General features: G+C 49.3%; 1 protein-coding gene across 17 annotated transcripts in view; it reads right to left on the bottom strand.

The window, feature by feature from the left end:
- Window positions 1-16,475, bottom strand: part of MICAL3 (microtubule associated monooxygenase, calponin and LIM domain containing 3) — a 233,279-nt gene that overhangs the window by 203,604 nt on the left and 13,200 nt on the right. For 3 of the 17 annotated variants that reach the window (XM_073007060.1, XM_073007062.1, XM_073007057.1), the window contains exon 1: window positions 5,433-5,710. The exons of 2 other annotated variants lie outside the window; for them this stretch is intronic. The gene's annotated coding sequence lies outside the window, so the exon portion shown is untranslated. Of the gene's footprint in view, window positions 1-4,862; window positions 4,990-5,432; window positions 5,722-16,475 lie in introns of those variants that run through there. 12 more of the 17 variants (XM_073007049.1, XM_073007047.1, XM_073007055.1 and 9 more) reach the window with 10 other exon arrangements.

Below are 16,475 nucleotides of genomic sequence, written 5' to 3'. Positions count from 1 at the left end.
AATTTTTAAAATTAGCCAGGTTGGCCGGGTGCGGTGGCTCAAGCCTGTAATCCCAGCACTTTGGGAGGCCGAGATGGGCGGATCACGAGGTCAGGAGATCGAGACTATCCTGGCTAACACGGTGAAACCCCGTCTCTACTAAAAAGTACAAAAAACTAGCCAGGCGAGGTGGCGGGCGCCTGTAGTCCCAGCTACTCCGGAGGCTGAGGCAGGAGAATGGCGTAAACCCGGGAGGCAGAGCTTGCAGCGAGCTGAGATCTGGCCACTGCACTCCAGCCTGGGCGACAGAGACTTCATCTCAAAAAAAAAAAAAAAAAAAAAAAAAAAAAAATTAGCCAGGCTTGGTGGTGCACACCTGTAGTCTCAGCTACTCAGGCAGTCAAGGTTGCAGTGAACCATGATCACACCACTGCACTCCAGCATAGGCGGCAGAGTGAAATGCTATCTCAATTTAAAAAAAAAAAAAAAAAAAAATGCAACCAACTGCAGGCTTTGGGGTGACAGTTTCCTGGTCATTCCTCCCAGTTTCTTGATAGTGGTGCCTTTATAGCTAGAGATGACTAAAGCCCACCCCCAAGAAAATAGCAAGTCATGTACTACTGAGGCCCATGGGGGCAGAATGCTGTTCTCTCCACTGGAGCAACCCAAGCACTTGAGTGTCTGACACCACCCATCACCCCCCAACTCCATGGGATCAGAGTTGAATTCTGAAGAGTGGGACCCAAAGATGACAGAGTGCGTGGCTGGAGAGAAGGGGAAGTCTACAGAGTTTAGGTAAATTTCTGAACCACATTCCCACCATGCCCACAATGTACTGCATTAAAGTACACTAGAAGCTAAAGACCAAAAAGGAATCAGATTTTCAACTCTGCCACCTAAAGTGGAACCCGAGAACCTTATTTACTGCACAGATTTTAGCACAAGTGCCTCCAGTTTCACAATTTCACCAGCAGCTTAAGCAAAATGGCCTGGACACTAAAGATGGTCTCTGGGTGTATCACTAATTTCCTCTGTCCACAAACCACTTTGATTCTCTTTGATTCTCTGATTCTCTCTGTCCCTAATCTCCCATCTAGTTTTTTGTTTGTTTGTTTGTTTTTGACACAGAGTCTTGTTTTGTCACCAGGTTGGAGTGCTGGAGTGCAGTGGTGTGATCTCGGCTCACTGCAACCTCGGCCTCCTGAGCTCAGGCAACCCTCCCACCTCACCCTCCAGAATAGCTGGAATCACAGGTGCACCCCACCATGCCCAGCTAATTGTCGTACTTTTTGTAGAGATGGGGTTTAGCTATGTTGCCCAGGCTGCTCTCAAACTACTGGCCTCAAGCAATCTGCCCACCTCAACTTCCCAAAGTGTCGGGATTACAGGCATGAGCCACTGCGCCGGCCCATCTGGTCTTATTAAATACTTCATTCTCCGCAAATGCAGATGTTTTCTCAGCTCTGATTATTTTTCCTAAAGTAATGACCCTCCACCTGGCTAGACGAATGCTTCTAGCAAAGGAAAAGACCAGGGTGTGAAAACTGTACTGCAATAGAACATAACATAAAGCTCTGACCAACCCCCACCACCCATCAGACCTGGGGTGGTGGCAGCAGCAGGCGTCAGGGCTCTCAGGCTTGCCCATTAGTCATCCCTAAGGCCCATTAGCACACGGGTTAGGAGGAGCACACACTCTGGAATCAGAAAGTCCAGGATTGAGCCCAGTCTTCTCAAGGCTTTGTCACTCACTATCACTCCATTGACCTAGGACCTCACAAAACCTTGTCATGTGCAAAACTGGGGATAATAAGTTCTACCTTGAATGTTGTTGTGAGGAATAAACGAGGTAATGTCTATGCAGTATCTAACATAGATTCCTGCAGATAAACACTCAATAAATGTTAACTATCATCCACTATCTAGTCATCGGAAAAGCACAATGATCTGGGATCTTTCAGTCCTTCTGCTTCCAAAAAAAAGAAAGAAAAGAAAAAAGAAAAAGATGTGTGGATTTTTCTCCCCCTAAAGGTACCAGCGAAGTGAAACTTAAGAAGGAAAACCTGGGCCGGGCGCAGTGGCTCATGCCTGTAATCTCAGCACTTTGGAAGGCCAAGGTGGGCGGATTACCTGAGGTCAAGGGTTCAAGACCAGCCTGACCAACATGGTGAAACCCTCTCTCTACCAAAAATACAAAAAATTAGCCGGGTGTGGTGGCAGGCACCTATAGTCCCAGCTACTTGGGAGGCTGAGGCAGGAGAATCGCTTGAACCCAGGAGGCAGAGTGCACGAGCCAAGATCGCGCCACTGCACTCCAGCCTGGGAACAACAGAGCAAGAGACTCTGTCTCAAAAAAAAAAAAAGGAAGAGAAACCCAATTCAAATCTCACTTCAGGGACCAATTTGTTTGCAACTTAAAGCAAATCACGTCACTTCCATTTCTTTGCCTATAAAATGGAAATAATAGACCCTACTAATTAGTACTTTGATGACCTCAGAGATAAGAATCAATTAGATAACAGGTCACAAAAAAGTTTTCACTTCCTCAAATAAAAAGCAACAAGTAGTAAATCCAGAGCATAATAATAATAATTTTATATATACATATATATATATATATATATATTTTTTTTTTTGAGATGAAGTCTCACTCTGTAGCCCAGGCTGCTGGAGAGCAGTGGCATGATCTCAGCTCACTGCAACTTCCACCTCCCGATTCCCGGTTAAGCAGTTCTGCCTCAGCCTCCCCAGTAGCTGGGGTCACAGGCACACAACATCACAGCCAGCTAATTTTTGTATTTTTAGTAGAAACGGGGTTTCACTATGTTGGCCAGGCTAGTCTTGAACTCCTGACCTCGTGATACGCCCGCCTCGGCTTCCAAAAGTGCTGGGATTACAGGCGTGAGTCACTGCACCGGGCCCAGAGCATAATTATTATTAAAATGCCAGGTCCCATAATATCATGGAACAAAAATAAGTCAGTGATGACTCTTACTTTTTCTAGAACATTAAGTTTGATGGCCCTTTGGTCTGTTCACATGAAATCTGCTACAAGCTGGAGGAGGCAAATGGCTGCTCCCAGCAGATCCCAGTTCAGAGGCACGGCCCAGCAAAGCTAGCACTCTGCCAATGGTCAGGCTTCGACCATCCTGGGCCACTTCTCAGACGCCAGTGTCAGGAGAAATTAGGTGATTCATCTGGTTCCACCTGGACATGTGAAACCAACGACAACCAAAATCCTCACCTGCAGGACTACTCGACAGACACAAGAAAGGGTCCACTTTGACCCTCTGCTCTTCTGTACTGAATGGCGCACCACTCTTCCAAGGCATGTGCCATCCTTCCTTTAAAGTGCAACGCATGATCCAGGAGGAAGAGCCCAATTTTTCCTTATTTTTACTTCTAGGTCCAAGACGTGAGTTTCATTTTTAATCTACCACGGAAATGTCTGGAGAGCTGCAAGTTTGAGTGGGAGGAGGAATGGGGGGCACCTCATCTCCCTAATTTAAAAACAGGCATGCAACCAAAACTGCATCCAATTTCATCATCCCCAGGTCTCTCAAACCCAAGGAAGAGAGGAAAAATGACCTTGTTGAACATCGGCTATGTGCCAAGGACTGTGCTAAGTTCATCACACACATTATTTCCAAAGCCCATTTTCTCTTCCACACCTAGTAACACCATGGAATAACCATCACGGAACAGGATCATCCCAGGTCGGGGGGGGGGGGGGGGTGTGGGGAGGAAGAATCACAATTTGCCATCAAGTTTAAGACGTTTCAAATGTTAGCGTCGTAAACACAAATAAACAGCTTTGACTGAGGAACCAGGTCTAAGTTCCGAAACATCCTTTACAGGAGGAACACCCAAACCAAGTCTTTCCTATAACTATACAATTGGCTCATGCTATTGAATACACTATCAAAAAGACTTAAAACTTTTAAAGCCTGGAGCACAGGAAGAACTCACTATAGGACTCGAACAATCTGGGGCCGGGTTTCTGACCTGAGAAGTACATCTGGCAATCACATACGGAATGAACGGCATCCCCTGAGAGGGCTGCAGAGATGTGCTCACGGGAGAAGGCAACCACAGTGAACTGGCCTGTGCGCGGCCAGGCAACCAGAAGGCGGGGCTTTCCCGCAGGCGGCAGCAACTATAGGAAGATGTCTTTGTCAGCTTAAAACCTAGTTCATCCTCATCCCTGGAGTACAACGACTGTCTATGGAGCAAAGTGTCAGATGGGGCCAAATACACATTGGTGGCCCGATATTCAAATGTCATCCTCTCCATGCACATCCCACTAAAAACAAGCTTAGGGAAAAGGCAAACAAACAAACAAAAGCTGTCCACCTGTCCACAGTTGACCTTCATTCCTCTGCATCAACCCGTTTCACATAAATCACAGTTAACATCTGCACTAAACACCATTAAAAGAACACAAATGTGGTTTGAACTCTTGGACATACTTTCTCTGCATTCAGAGTCAGGAAAATCAGCCAAGATACGGGGCTGGTCCCCGCCCCTTAACGGGATGCGGCACAGAGGCCTTGCCTGAGGGGCCTGCCAGACCCCTTCTTCCCCGCTAATCACTGAGCACGTGGGGTGGCGGCTCCCCAGTGCCCCATGCCAGGCGGAGGCTCTGGCTGCAGCTGGCTCTCTGCTAGGCCAGGCAAGCCCGACTCCGTGTAGGGCTCCTCAAGGTGGTTTTTAAGTTGGGAATTTCCAGTGTGCCCCGGAGACCTCCAAGAGTGCGGTCCCCTCGGAAGGCAGCTAGGGAAGGGGTGTCACTGAGACCAGAGGCGCAGGCGGCTGCCATTGCCCGGCCGCACCCACCGCCCCCACAAATCGAAAGGCGCGCCAGGGTCCTCTCAGCCACCTACCTGCCAGGGTCGCAGGAGCCCACCCTTGGCACACGCCAGCGCCAGGCCGGGGCAGCGGGACGGGGAGGCCCCGGGGACCGGGTCGCGGAGGAAGGTTCCGACGGAGCCTCGGCCTTGAGCCTGCGGACTCCAGTAAACACAGAGACTTCCCCCGCCCCAAAAATCCCCCCATCCAGCGCCGGGCTAAGCCCCCTCCCTCCGCCTCCCGCCTGACGCGGCAGCTTCCCCGTGGTTCCCCGCGCCTGCTGCCCGGGAACTCGGGACCCGCCGGCGCAACTGGCCGCGCATCCTCCGGCGGGAGGCGACCACACGGGAACGCGGGGCGGGGGCTTCCTCGTGGCCCGCCGGCCGGGCGCAGGGCTATAAGCGCCGCCGGAAGGAGGCGCCCGCGCCGCGGCGGGTCCCGGCCTCAGCGCTGCCCCGGCGGGAGGCTCGGCGCGCGTCCGCTCGCGGGGCCACTCGCTCCAGAGCCGCCTGCCGGGGCCAGCCCGGGGCCCGAGACCCCGAGCTCGGGCGCGAGCACGATGCGGCTCCCCGGGGGCGGTTGGAGTCCCGAATCCCCGTCCTTACCTCTGCCTCATATTGCGGTGTCCCTCAGCGCCGGCATCACCGTGGTCGGCCAGTGCTGCCCTGTCCCGCAGCCCCGGCGTCCGGCGCGGTAAGCAGCAGCCGGAGCAGCGGCGCAGCCGGGGGATGGGCGGGCACATGGAAGGGCGGGGGTTGCGGCCCTTGGGCCAGACCACAGGACCCCAGCCTCGGGGGCGAGAGAGCTCAGCGCACCTCGAAAACTGGCACGCGGCCCCCATCCTCAGGGACCCCATTGGTAACTGCACGCTTGGCTTTGCCAGAATCTCACGGGATATGTGCAAAAGGAAAAGAAATAAGCTGTCTCCACGCCCTTCGTCCTCTCCGTCCCCCCGCAGGGTCCATATGGTACATTCCTCAAAGCCCAACGGGAGACGGGAAAGAGGTGATTGGTTGGGAATCTTGGAAGGGGCGAGAAGCCACATGAAGTGGCCAATGGAGAAACCCGGTGGGCATATCAAAGCCGGCCAGCGGAGAGAAGAGAGGATGTATTTAAAGGGGACTTGTCGGCCGGGCGTGGTGGCTCAAGCATGTAATCCCAACACTTTGGGGAGCCTACAGCGGGCAGATGACTTGAGGTCAAGAGTTCAAGACCAGACTGGCCAACGTGATGAAACCCTGTCTGTATTGAAAATACAAAAATTAGCTGGGCGTGGTTGCACGGGCCTGTGGTCCCAGCTACTCTGGAGGCTGAGGCAAGAGAATCACTTGAACCAGGGAGGCAGAGGTTGCAGTGAGCCGAGATGGTGCCACTGCACTCCAGCCTGGGCAACAGAGCAAGACTCTGTCTAAAGAAATAAAAAAAAATAATAAAGGAGACTTGTTTGTTGCTCTTAGCTGCCACAAAATGAAACTAGAATTTTCATTCTGACACTGTTCAGATGGGAAGCAAAGAGGTTAGGGGAAATTTCAGATTTTTGGAGGAGGGAGCTAAGAGAAAATATAGAGCAGAGGCCGGGTGCGGTGGCTCACACCTGTAATCCCAGCACTTTGGGAGGCCAAGGCGGGTGGATCACAAGGTCAGGAGTTTGAGGCCAGCCTGACCAACATGGTGAAACCCTGTCTCTACTAAAAATACAAAAATAGCCAGGCATGGTGGCACGCACCTGTAATCTCAGCTACTTAGGAGGCTGAGGCAGGAGAATCGCTTGAACCCAGGAGGCAGAGGTTGAACTGAGTGCAGATCGTGCCATTGCACTCCAGCCTGGACAACAGAGCGAGACTCTTGTCTAAAAAACTAAAAGACAAAGAAAATACATAGCGAATTGAACCAAATATATCTGTATAACCTTGAGCAGGTAAGTCCAACCCTCGGCCTCAGTTTCGTCATCTGGTCCAGTAAGGATACTGGACTGCACTTGGTGTCTCACAGCCTTCACTCACTTCATGTGGGATCCTATCATCCTTTGCACAGGAATAGCAATACCTGCAAATATTCTTCAACTTTGGGCACAATCCACCATCTTAAAGAACTTTAGGCCCGGCGCGGTGGCTCACGCCTGTAATCCCAGCACTTTGGGAGGCCGAGGCAGGCAGATCACAAGGTCAGGAGATCAAGACTATCCTGGCTAGCACGGTGAAACCCCGTCTCTACTAGAAATACAAAAACAAAACCAGCCAGGCGTGGTGGCGGGCGCCTGTAGTCTCAGATACTTGGGTGGCTGAGGCAGGAGAATGGCGTGAACCCGGGAAGCAGAGCTTGCAGTGAGCCAAGAGCGTGCCACTGTACTCCAGCCTGGGTGACAAAGCGAGACTCTGTCTCAAAAACAAAGAACTTTAGTTGAAAGTGGATAGACTCTCTAACACCTACTTTCAGCGACAGTATCGACCCCACCTTTGGTAAAGGCGAAGCCAGTCTGCTTTCCGGGTCCCTCATCTCTTAGAGAAGAATATTCTTGTTATATGTGGAGCCCCCCACCTCCAAGTAGTTCATAATTTCTACTTCTCCAAGAGGCACCCCTTTCTCTTCCTTCTCCCTTCCTTCTCATAATCAAAGCTTCGATTAATAATTCATCCACCCAATGAGCTGTCCACAATTCCTGCCTTCAGCAACAAACCCCACTGCTCACCCCTCCCGAGAGCTGCCAAAGTGCTTGTCCCTAACTCAGTCTGTGACACGTCATTCAACCACATATGGCCAATTGTGCTTTCAAGCTCGCTATAAGCCAAATTTCAGACTTTCTAACCATTCCTTGGGGCCTGCTCGGTTTTAGAGTTTTACACCAGCTTGCTAGGCTTACAGTTTGGCTACCAAGTTTCAGCTCCACCTTCTTTATTTCAGAACTTTTCAACTTCCCACAACTTCCCAACAGCTGGTCACCCCACCCCCATTCAACCAGCTTCCAAATCATGTAGGGTATCTGGGATGCCCTTTCTTTCTTTTTTTTTTTTTGGATGGAGTCTCACTCTGTTGCCCAGGCTGGAGTGCAGTGGCGCAGCTCGGCTCACTGCAAGCTCCGCTTCCCAGGTTCACGCCATTCTCTTGCCTCAGCCTCCTGAGTAGCTGGGACTACAAGCGCCCACCACTACGCCTGGCTAATTTTTTCTATTTTTTTTTAGTAGAGATGGGATTTCACCGTGTTAGCCAGGGTGGTCTCAATCTCCTGACCTCATGATCTGCCCACCTCAGCCTCCCAAAGTGCTGGGATTACAGGCATGAACTACCGCGCCTGGCCTTCCTTTTTTTTTTTTTTTTTTTTGAGATGGAGCCTCACTCTGTTGCCAGTCTGGAGTGCAGTGGCGCGATCTCAGCTCACTGAAAGCTCCGCCTCCCGGGTTCAAGTGATTCTCCTGCCTCAGCCTCCCGAGTAGCTGGGACTATAGACATCCACCTCCACACCCAGCTAATTTTTGTATTTTAGTAGAGACAGGGTTTCACCATGTTGGCCAGGATGGTCTCGATCTCTTGACCTCATGATCTGCCCGCCTCAGCCTCCCAAAGTGCTGGGATTACAGGCATGAGTCACTGCGCCCGGCCCCTGGGATACGCTTTCTTATAGCTCCAGATAACTAATCTTCCAACTATAATCGAAAGAGTTCCAGAAAGTACATTCCTCCATGAAACCTTCCAGATTGAGTACCAGAAGCTGCTAGCTTACAGAGCTCCCATTTCTACTCTGTGCCCTGCCATAACCCAACTGTCTATGCTCTCTGCCCCAATATACATTTCTTGTTTTTTCTTTTTCTTTTGAGACTGAGTTTCGCTCTTGTTGCCCAGGCTGGAGTGCAATGGCATGATCTCGGCTCTCCACAACCTCCGCCTCCTGGGTTCAGGTGATTCTCCTGCCTCAGCCGCCTGAGTAGCTGGAATTACAGGCATGCGCCACCACACCCACCTAATTTTGTATTTTTAGTAGAGACAGGGTTTCTCCATGTTGGTCAGGCTGGTCTCGAACTCCCGACCTCAGATAGATCTGCCCACCTCGGCCTCCCAAAGTGCTGAGATTATAGGCGGGAGCCACCACGCCTGGCCAATATACATTTCTTATTGACATATTTCCCTGTCTCCCTGCTGGCCGCAGCAGCAGCAGCCACAGCTTACATTTGTTAAGTGCTCACTATGTGCTAGTACTGTTGGGAAGTGCTTTGCCTGCATTATTTCATTTCACCCTCATATCAACTCTGTGATGTTCCATCATTATTCCCATTAGTACCGTTTTGCCCTCCTGAGGAAAACACGAGAGCTTAGTGAAACTGATCTGCCCGAGTGCACACAGAGGTCTGACATCTAGTGCCCCCCGCCGTAACTCCACAACGCAATACTGTCTTGAGTTTCTTTTTTTTTTTTTTTTTTTTTTTTGAGAGGGAGTCTCGCGCTGTCGCCCAGGCTGGAGTGCAGTGGCCGGATCTCAGCTCACTGCAAGCTCCGCCTCCCGGGTTTGCGCCATTCTCCTGCCTCAGCCTCCCGAGTAGCTGGGGCTACAGGCGCCCGCCACCTCGCCCGGCTAGTTTTTTGTATTTTTTAGTAGAGACGGGGTTTCACTGTGTTAGCCAGGATGGTCTCGATCTCCTGACCTCGTGATCCGCCCGTCTCGGCCTCCCAAAGTGCTGGGATTACAGGCTTGAGCCACCGCGCCCGGCCTAGTTTCTTGAGACTCTACTGCATGCCAGACGAAAGATAATCTCATATACTTATTCATTTTTAATTTTTTTTTTTTTGAGACAGGGTCACACTCTGTCACCCAGGCTAGAGTACAGTGGCACAATCTCGGCTCACTGCAACCTCTGCCTCCTGAGTTCAAGTGATTCTTGTGCCTCAGCCTCCTGAGTAGCTGAGATTACAGGCTTGTGCCACCACGCCCGGCTATTTTTTGTATTTTTAGTAGAGATGGGATCTCACTATCTTGGCCAGGCTGGCCTCGAACTCCTGACCTCAGGTGATCCACCTGCCTCAGCCTCCTAAAGTGCTGGGATTACAGGCATGAGCCACTGCACCAGGCCTCATACATTTATATTACGTTTACATTTATTTCTATACCTATAATATCATTTCAGTCTCGAAACAGTCATGTGAGGAGAGTTGGTAGGAGTCTATTCACAGATGAGGAAGGAAACTACAGCTCAGAGAGCATGACCGTTTGGCTAAGGTAGCAAGGCTGGTAAGTAACTGAGCCTGGCTTTCCACACTGCATTCTTTCCACTGCAATTCCTGCTCCCTGCATGAACACAACCTTTTTGCACGTAACAACCAGAGAAGGAGGAAACAAATACAAAATAGCAAAACCGAAGCTGCGGAGTTAGGGAGTGTGGTACAAGGAGCGCTTACAGGGGTCAGAAAACAAGCCAAAGAAGACTTCGGTGAAGGGGGAGAATCACTGTGGACTTCTTTATACTGGTTTGTTGTTTATATTCTGCCCGTGAGACTGTCTCGGATACATCTGGCAAATTCAATAGCAAAAGGCCACAAAACTGCCCCGTAGCATTGGAGTGCTGGTGGCTAGAATTAGCCCCGTGTCAATGAAGAAGGAACTTCTGTGTGCAATGCTGCTGCCGACCAGTTTGGGAAAGTTCTCAGGGGCTGTTTAGCAAACTATCCTGCTCCGCTGGCAGTTTTAACACTCCCCTGCAAATACAGGCTGGGCTCATTATTTCTTCTTTTTCAACTGTTGACATCCTCACAGGGTTGGAGAGCCTAGCAAAATTGTGTGGAAGCAGCAAACTTTTAATATTGATTAAGCAGCCTGAACAAGGTAATTCTGAGGCCAATACTTCTGAGTTGTTCTTTGCCAGGTCCAGCCATAGTCAATCAAGTTAATTCTCACTCCCACAGTGCTCTCTTTTCTCATCCCCAGAGAGCTCTAAAATGTCTGCTTATCTGAGTGCTTTATTTATGCATTCAAACATTTATTGGGCACCTACTACAAGCAAAGAACTGGCAGGTTGTGTGGGTTATCCTGACAGATCGCACATGAAGTGTGTACTTAGCCCATGGGGTGATTAAATGTCAGACCCCCTTCCTTAAGGAAGGAATCTGCCTAAGCTCCTCAGAGAGTGCAAGTGGATCCCATCCACGGCTAAATGTCGGTGCTCATGTTGGAAAGTCCACCCCCCTAGTAGGAGAAGGAGCACTGGGTTGAGAAATGGCCCTGGGTTGGGGAGATGGGCAGTGTCCTGGGGAGGTGGAGGGTGCCCAGAAATAACTGGACACATCACAAACAACAGGGAGAATCATCTAATTCAATCCACAATGGAGCCGGTAGAAGATTTGTGGAGTATGCTGTCTTATTTTCAATTTAAAAAATATTTTCTGGGCGGTGCACAGTGGCTCACGCCTGTAATCCCAGCACTTTGGGAGGCCAAGGCAGGCAGATCACTTGAGGTCAGAAGTTCAAGACCAGCCTGACCAACATGGAGAAAACCCATCTCTACTAAAATTACAAAATTAGCCGGGCGTGGTGGTGCATGCCTGTAATCCCAGCTACTTGGGAGGCTGAGGCAGGAGAATCGCTTGAATCTGGGAAGTGGTGGTTGCAGTGAGCCGAGATTGTGCCATTTCTCTCTAGCCTTGGCAACAAGAGTGAAACTCCATCTCAAAGAAAGGAAAAAAAAATTCTGATTTCTTTTTTTTTTCTTTCTTTTTTTTTTTTTTTTTTTTTTTTGAGACAGAGTCTCACTGCGCCACCCAGGCTGGAGTGCAGTGGCGCGATCTCGGCTTACCGCAACCACCATCTCCTGGGTTCAAGCGATTCTCCCATCTCAGCCTCCCAAGTAGCTGGAATTACATACAGCTGGTCAGGAGTTTGAGACCAGCCTGACCAACATGGAGAAACCCCATCTCTACTAAAAATACAAAATTAGCCGGGCATGGTGGCACATGCCTGTAACCCCAGCTGCTTAGGAGGCTGAGGCAAGAGAATCATTTGAACCCAGGAAGCCAAGGTTGCAGTGAGCAGAGACCACGCCATTGCAGTCCAACCTGGGCAAAAAGAGCAAAAATCCATGGCAAAAAAAAAAAAAGGTCACTAGGAGCTCAGTCCCTCCCTTCCAAGCATTCCAAATAACACACCCGTGACTGCCACCAGTTCAGTTTATCATGACCCCCAAGGGTATTCAGCTTTAAGCAATCTCCAGGGAAATCCCAAGCCATGTGTAGCCTAATGGCTCCCAGGATGCCTGGACTGGCTCAAAAGCCCATCCCATCTGTCCGTTGGCTAAGAAAGTCAAGAAGGAAGAACAGAGTGGTTTAGAACAAATGTGATTCCTGGGCTGCATTCATGGTCGTGTGGACCTACTGAAGACATGAAAGGCTCAATGTTCTTGCCCCTCTTCTATACTCAGGGACTGGTTTGGAACAAACCCAGTGTTCTGGAGAAAAGCTAAGGAGATCCATGGTTTGGGATGTCCTAGAGCTGGAAGACATCATCCTAGGTTCTGGGGTTTATTTCTAGGCTAATATCTCATAGTGAGGTTTAAGAAAATTATATGTCTTTTACTTTTTAACTAATTCCAGACTGATTTGCATGTTTTCACCCTGCCAGGAAATAGGAAATTAAGATTGGGTGTGGTGGCTCCACCCGTAGTCCCAGCATTTTGGGAGGCCAAGGTGGGAGGATCACTTGAGCTGAGGAATTTGAGGCTGCAGTGAGCACCACTACACTCCAGCCTTGGTGACACAGCAAGAGGCTGTCTCTACAAAAAAAGGAAATTAAAATGCAATTTGACAAAGTTGCAAATCTACTTCTGCATCAATTTCTCACAATACAATGGCTAAAAATTGGGTGGTTTTTCCCCTAACTGATTGCCATATGTATGTTCAGCAGTAGCCAGAAATTCTTTTTCTTTTTTTTTTTTTTTTCTTTTGAGATGGAGTCTTGCTCTGTCGCCCAGGCTGGATCACAGTGGCGCGATCTCGCCTCACTGCAAGCTCCACCTCCAGGGTTCACCATTCTCCTGCCTCAACCTCCCAAGTACCTGGGATTATAGGCGCCTGCCACCACGCCCGGCTTTTTTTTATTTTTAGTAGAGGCAGGGTATCCCTATGTCAGCCAGGATAGTCTCTATCTCCCGACCTCGTGATCCGCCCGCCTCGGCCTCCCAAAGTGCTGGAATTACAGGCATGAGCCACCGTGCCCAACCAGCAGTAACCAGAAATTCTATGTAGTGAAAACAGACAAAACCAAGATGGGAATATGCAGAAGAAATCTCTAGTTACCAAGGCACTGCAAAATAAAGTCTACAATTGCACATCACAAACATCACCAAAACAGGGATTTCTAGAATCCTTCTCTTAACTCGCAGGAAGACTCCTTCCCTAAACCAATTCGGGCTGGATTCTTGAAAGTCTCTGGGAAACACAGCAAATTTTATAAACAGGGTTTTTCTGAACCTATATTCTCATATGCACTACATCCAAGAAAAACTTATAAATATATATATTATATATATAAATATATATTAAAATACACACAGACATTCTGTGGGACTTGATTCTTTGAACACTGACCTTAGGGCTCTGTGCTCTGCACTAGACAGGAGTAAATGCTATACCTCTGCGGAACTAAAACAAGTAAACTTGCCCTTGTCATTGGTTCCTTTTGCAGTGAGGAGGGGAAGTCTTTCTAGTCCTGCCTTCCCCCACTGCTCAGACACGTTGCTGTTAAAGATAAAAACAGCAGGCTAGCCATAGTGGCTCACGCCTGTAATCCCAGAATTTTGGGAGGCCGAGGCAGGAGGATCAGTTGAAGCCAGGAGTTCGAGACCAGCCTGGGCAACAAAGCAAGAAAGACTCTGTCTATAAAAAACACAAAATTTAGCTGGGCCTGGTGGTGCACACCTGTAGTCCCAGATGCTCAGGAGGCTGAGGCAGGAGGATCACCTGAGCCCAGGAGGTGGAGGCTACAGTGAGCTATGATGATGATGCCACTGCTGCACTCTAATCTGGGTAACAGAGTGGGACCCTGTCTTTAAAAATAAAAATAAAAAATAAAATTAAAACATTGGCTTCAAAATTATATGTAGTCAAATTCAGCCCAGTTGGGTTCTATCTGAATATGACTTATTTTACACAGCTCTGTTTTCAGTTGTAAAAGAGAAAACGACAGAGGGAAAGGACTGAGGGAAGGGAATGGAGGGGAGGGAGGGGAGGGAGGGAAGCGGGGAGAAAGCATACGATACTTCCCATTTAGGAAGTGGAATAGTGGTAGAAGATGCCCTGATAAAGCCTCAGAATGGAACTAATGAGCTTGAAACCGCCAGCATACACATCGGCATTTTCAGATTTCAGAGAAGACACACCTGAGGGGAGGAGCCTCTCGTAGGGAAGGGAAAGATGTCAAGCCTTCCTTTGTCCTGTGCACAGGACAGACTCCAAATCCTTCTCTTCGCTCGCATTTGAGATCATGTGAACTTCTGTTTGATTTAAGCGTCTGATTCTTTTTCTTTCATTCATCCCTTGGTGTCTGTGATGGGCAAGGCACTTGTCTGGTTGCTGAGAGCTGTACCAAGGACAATTAGACATAGGGTCTGACCTTAAGGAGCTAACAATAGTGCAGGGAAAGTGAGACTTGGATAGACAGAGTCTTTGTCAGGTGGAAAGTGCTGTCTCAGACTGAGAAGGCTTCTATCTAAGAGAGCAGGGAACGTTCCATGGAGGAGGGGGTATTTGAGAGGTCACTCAAAAGAATGGTAGGATTTCATGGGGAGATGAAAAAGGTATTCTGAGAGGTGAGCTTCCTTTTTTCTTATCGTAGTTCCCACTGGCAGAAAAGGAGCAGAGTTCCTTCCACCTTGAGCCAGGGTTTTTCAGGCAAAGCACCTCACTGCCGGGAGGTGGAGGCTTGGAGGGTTAGAAAGAAGGAGAACTGAGAAGTATAAATACTAACATGTTCACAGCCAGGTGAATAGAGGGATGGGTGAGGAGTTGGGTATTTTGAAATTATCTTCTTTTTGCTTATTTGTACTTTTTCATTTGGGAAGAGAATGGAGCACGGAACATACTCTAATATGGGGAAAAAATAAACACAATTTTAAAACAGCAGCCCCCCTCCCCCGGCAACCAAAAGCAAAAACAAGCAGGAAGAAAAGAAAAGCGATTGAGAAGAACATGCGTATCTCTTTGAGACTGAATGTCTCCTCTGTGCTCTGGCAGCCTCAGCAATCACAGGCCTGCACTGCTGCTTTTGGCCCTGCTTGGAAACCCCCATGTGAGCACCAGCAATTGCAGCTCGGCCTCCAGGGAGTGTATCACAGCACAATCGTTGATTTTCATAATCAATGCTGTCATTGACAAGTAGGCAGAGAGATAAATGCTCTAAAATCGTCTAGGCCCCTTGGGCCAGATGTTCCCGGCCTCATCAAGAAGAGAAGTTGGCTGGGCACAGTGGCTCACGCCTGTAATCCCAGCACTTTGGGAGGCTGAGGCAGGCGGATCACCTGAGGTCAGGAGTTCGAGACCAGCCTGACCAACATGGTAAAATCCCATCTCTACTAAAAAATACAAAACTAGCCAGGCATGGTGGCACATGCCTGTAATCCCAGCTACTCAGGAGGCTGAGGCAGGAGAATGGCTTGAACCCAGGAGGTGGAGGTTGCAGTGAGCTGAGATCAAGTCATTGCACTCCAGCCTGGGCAACAGCAGTGAGACTCCATCTAAAAAAAAATAAAATAAAGGCCAGGCGCAGTGGCTCACGCCTGTAATCCCAGCATTTTGGGAGGCTGAGGCGGGCAGATCACGAGGTCAGGAGATCGAAACCATCCTGGCTAACATGGTGAAACCCCATCTCTACTAAATATACAAAAAAAAAAAATTAGCCGGGCGTGGTGGTGGGCACCTGTAGTCCCAGCTACTCAGGAGGCTGAGGCAGGAGAAAGGCGTGGACCCGGGAGGCGGAGCTTGCAGTGAGCCAAGATCGTGCCACTGCACTCCAGCCTGGGTGACACAGCGAGACTCCGTCTCAAAAAAATAATAATAATAAAATAAATAAAATAATTTTTAAAAAATTATAAAAAGAACTTACAGCAGGGTCTGGTGGCTCACACCTGTAATCCTAGCACTTTGAAAGGTCAAGGTGGGTGGATCACCTGAGGTCAGGAGTTCAAGACCAGCCTGGGCAACAGGGTGAAACCCCATCTCTACTAAAAATACAAAAATTAGCCAGGTATGGTGGCAGGAGCCTATAATCCCAGCTTCTCAGGAGGCTGAGGCAGAAGAATCACTTGAACCCGGGAGACGGAGGTTGCAGTGAGCAGAGATTATGCCACTGCATCAATCCTGGGCAACAGAGCAAGACTCTGTCTCAAAAAAAATAAATAAATAAGAAGAGAAGTTACTTTTTATTTCCTGAAAAGTTTGACTTCCTGACAATGAAAGCCCTAAGGAGTGAGTGGCAGAAGACAGCTGGCACTCATCGGTGGGGCAAAGGCAGAGGTACCACTGCTGACTCTACTAGGCCTCAGGCCTCAGCCCTCAGCCCTCATGGGGAGGGACCCTCTTTCAAACTTTTGGAGGGATAAGTGAGGGCCAGGCAGAGCTGAGACCAAGACGATGGCGGTGGATGGGGGGCTTGAAGTTCTATCATCTAATTGGGCTTC

This window comes from Chlorocebus sabaeus, chromosome 19, assembly GCF_047675955.1.
Source record: "Chlorocebus sabaeus isolate Y175 chromosome 19, mChlSab1.0.hap1, whole genome shotgun sequence".
Classification (NCBI taxonomy): domain Eukaryota; kingdom Metazoa; phylum Chordata; class Mammalia; order Primates; family Cercopithecidae; genus Chlorocebus; species Chlorocebus sabaeus.
Note: the sequence above shows the minus strand (reverse complement) of the source record. Positions and strands in the feature narration are given on the sequence as shown.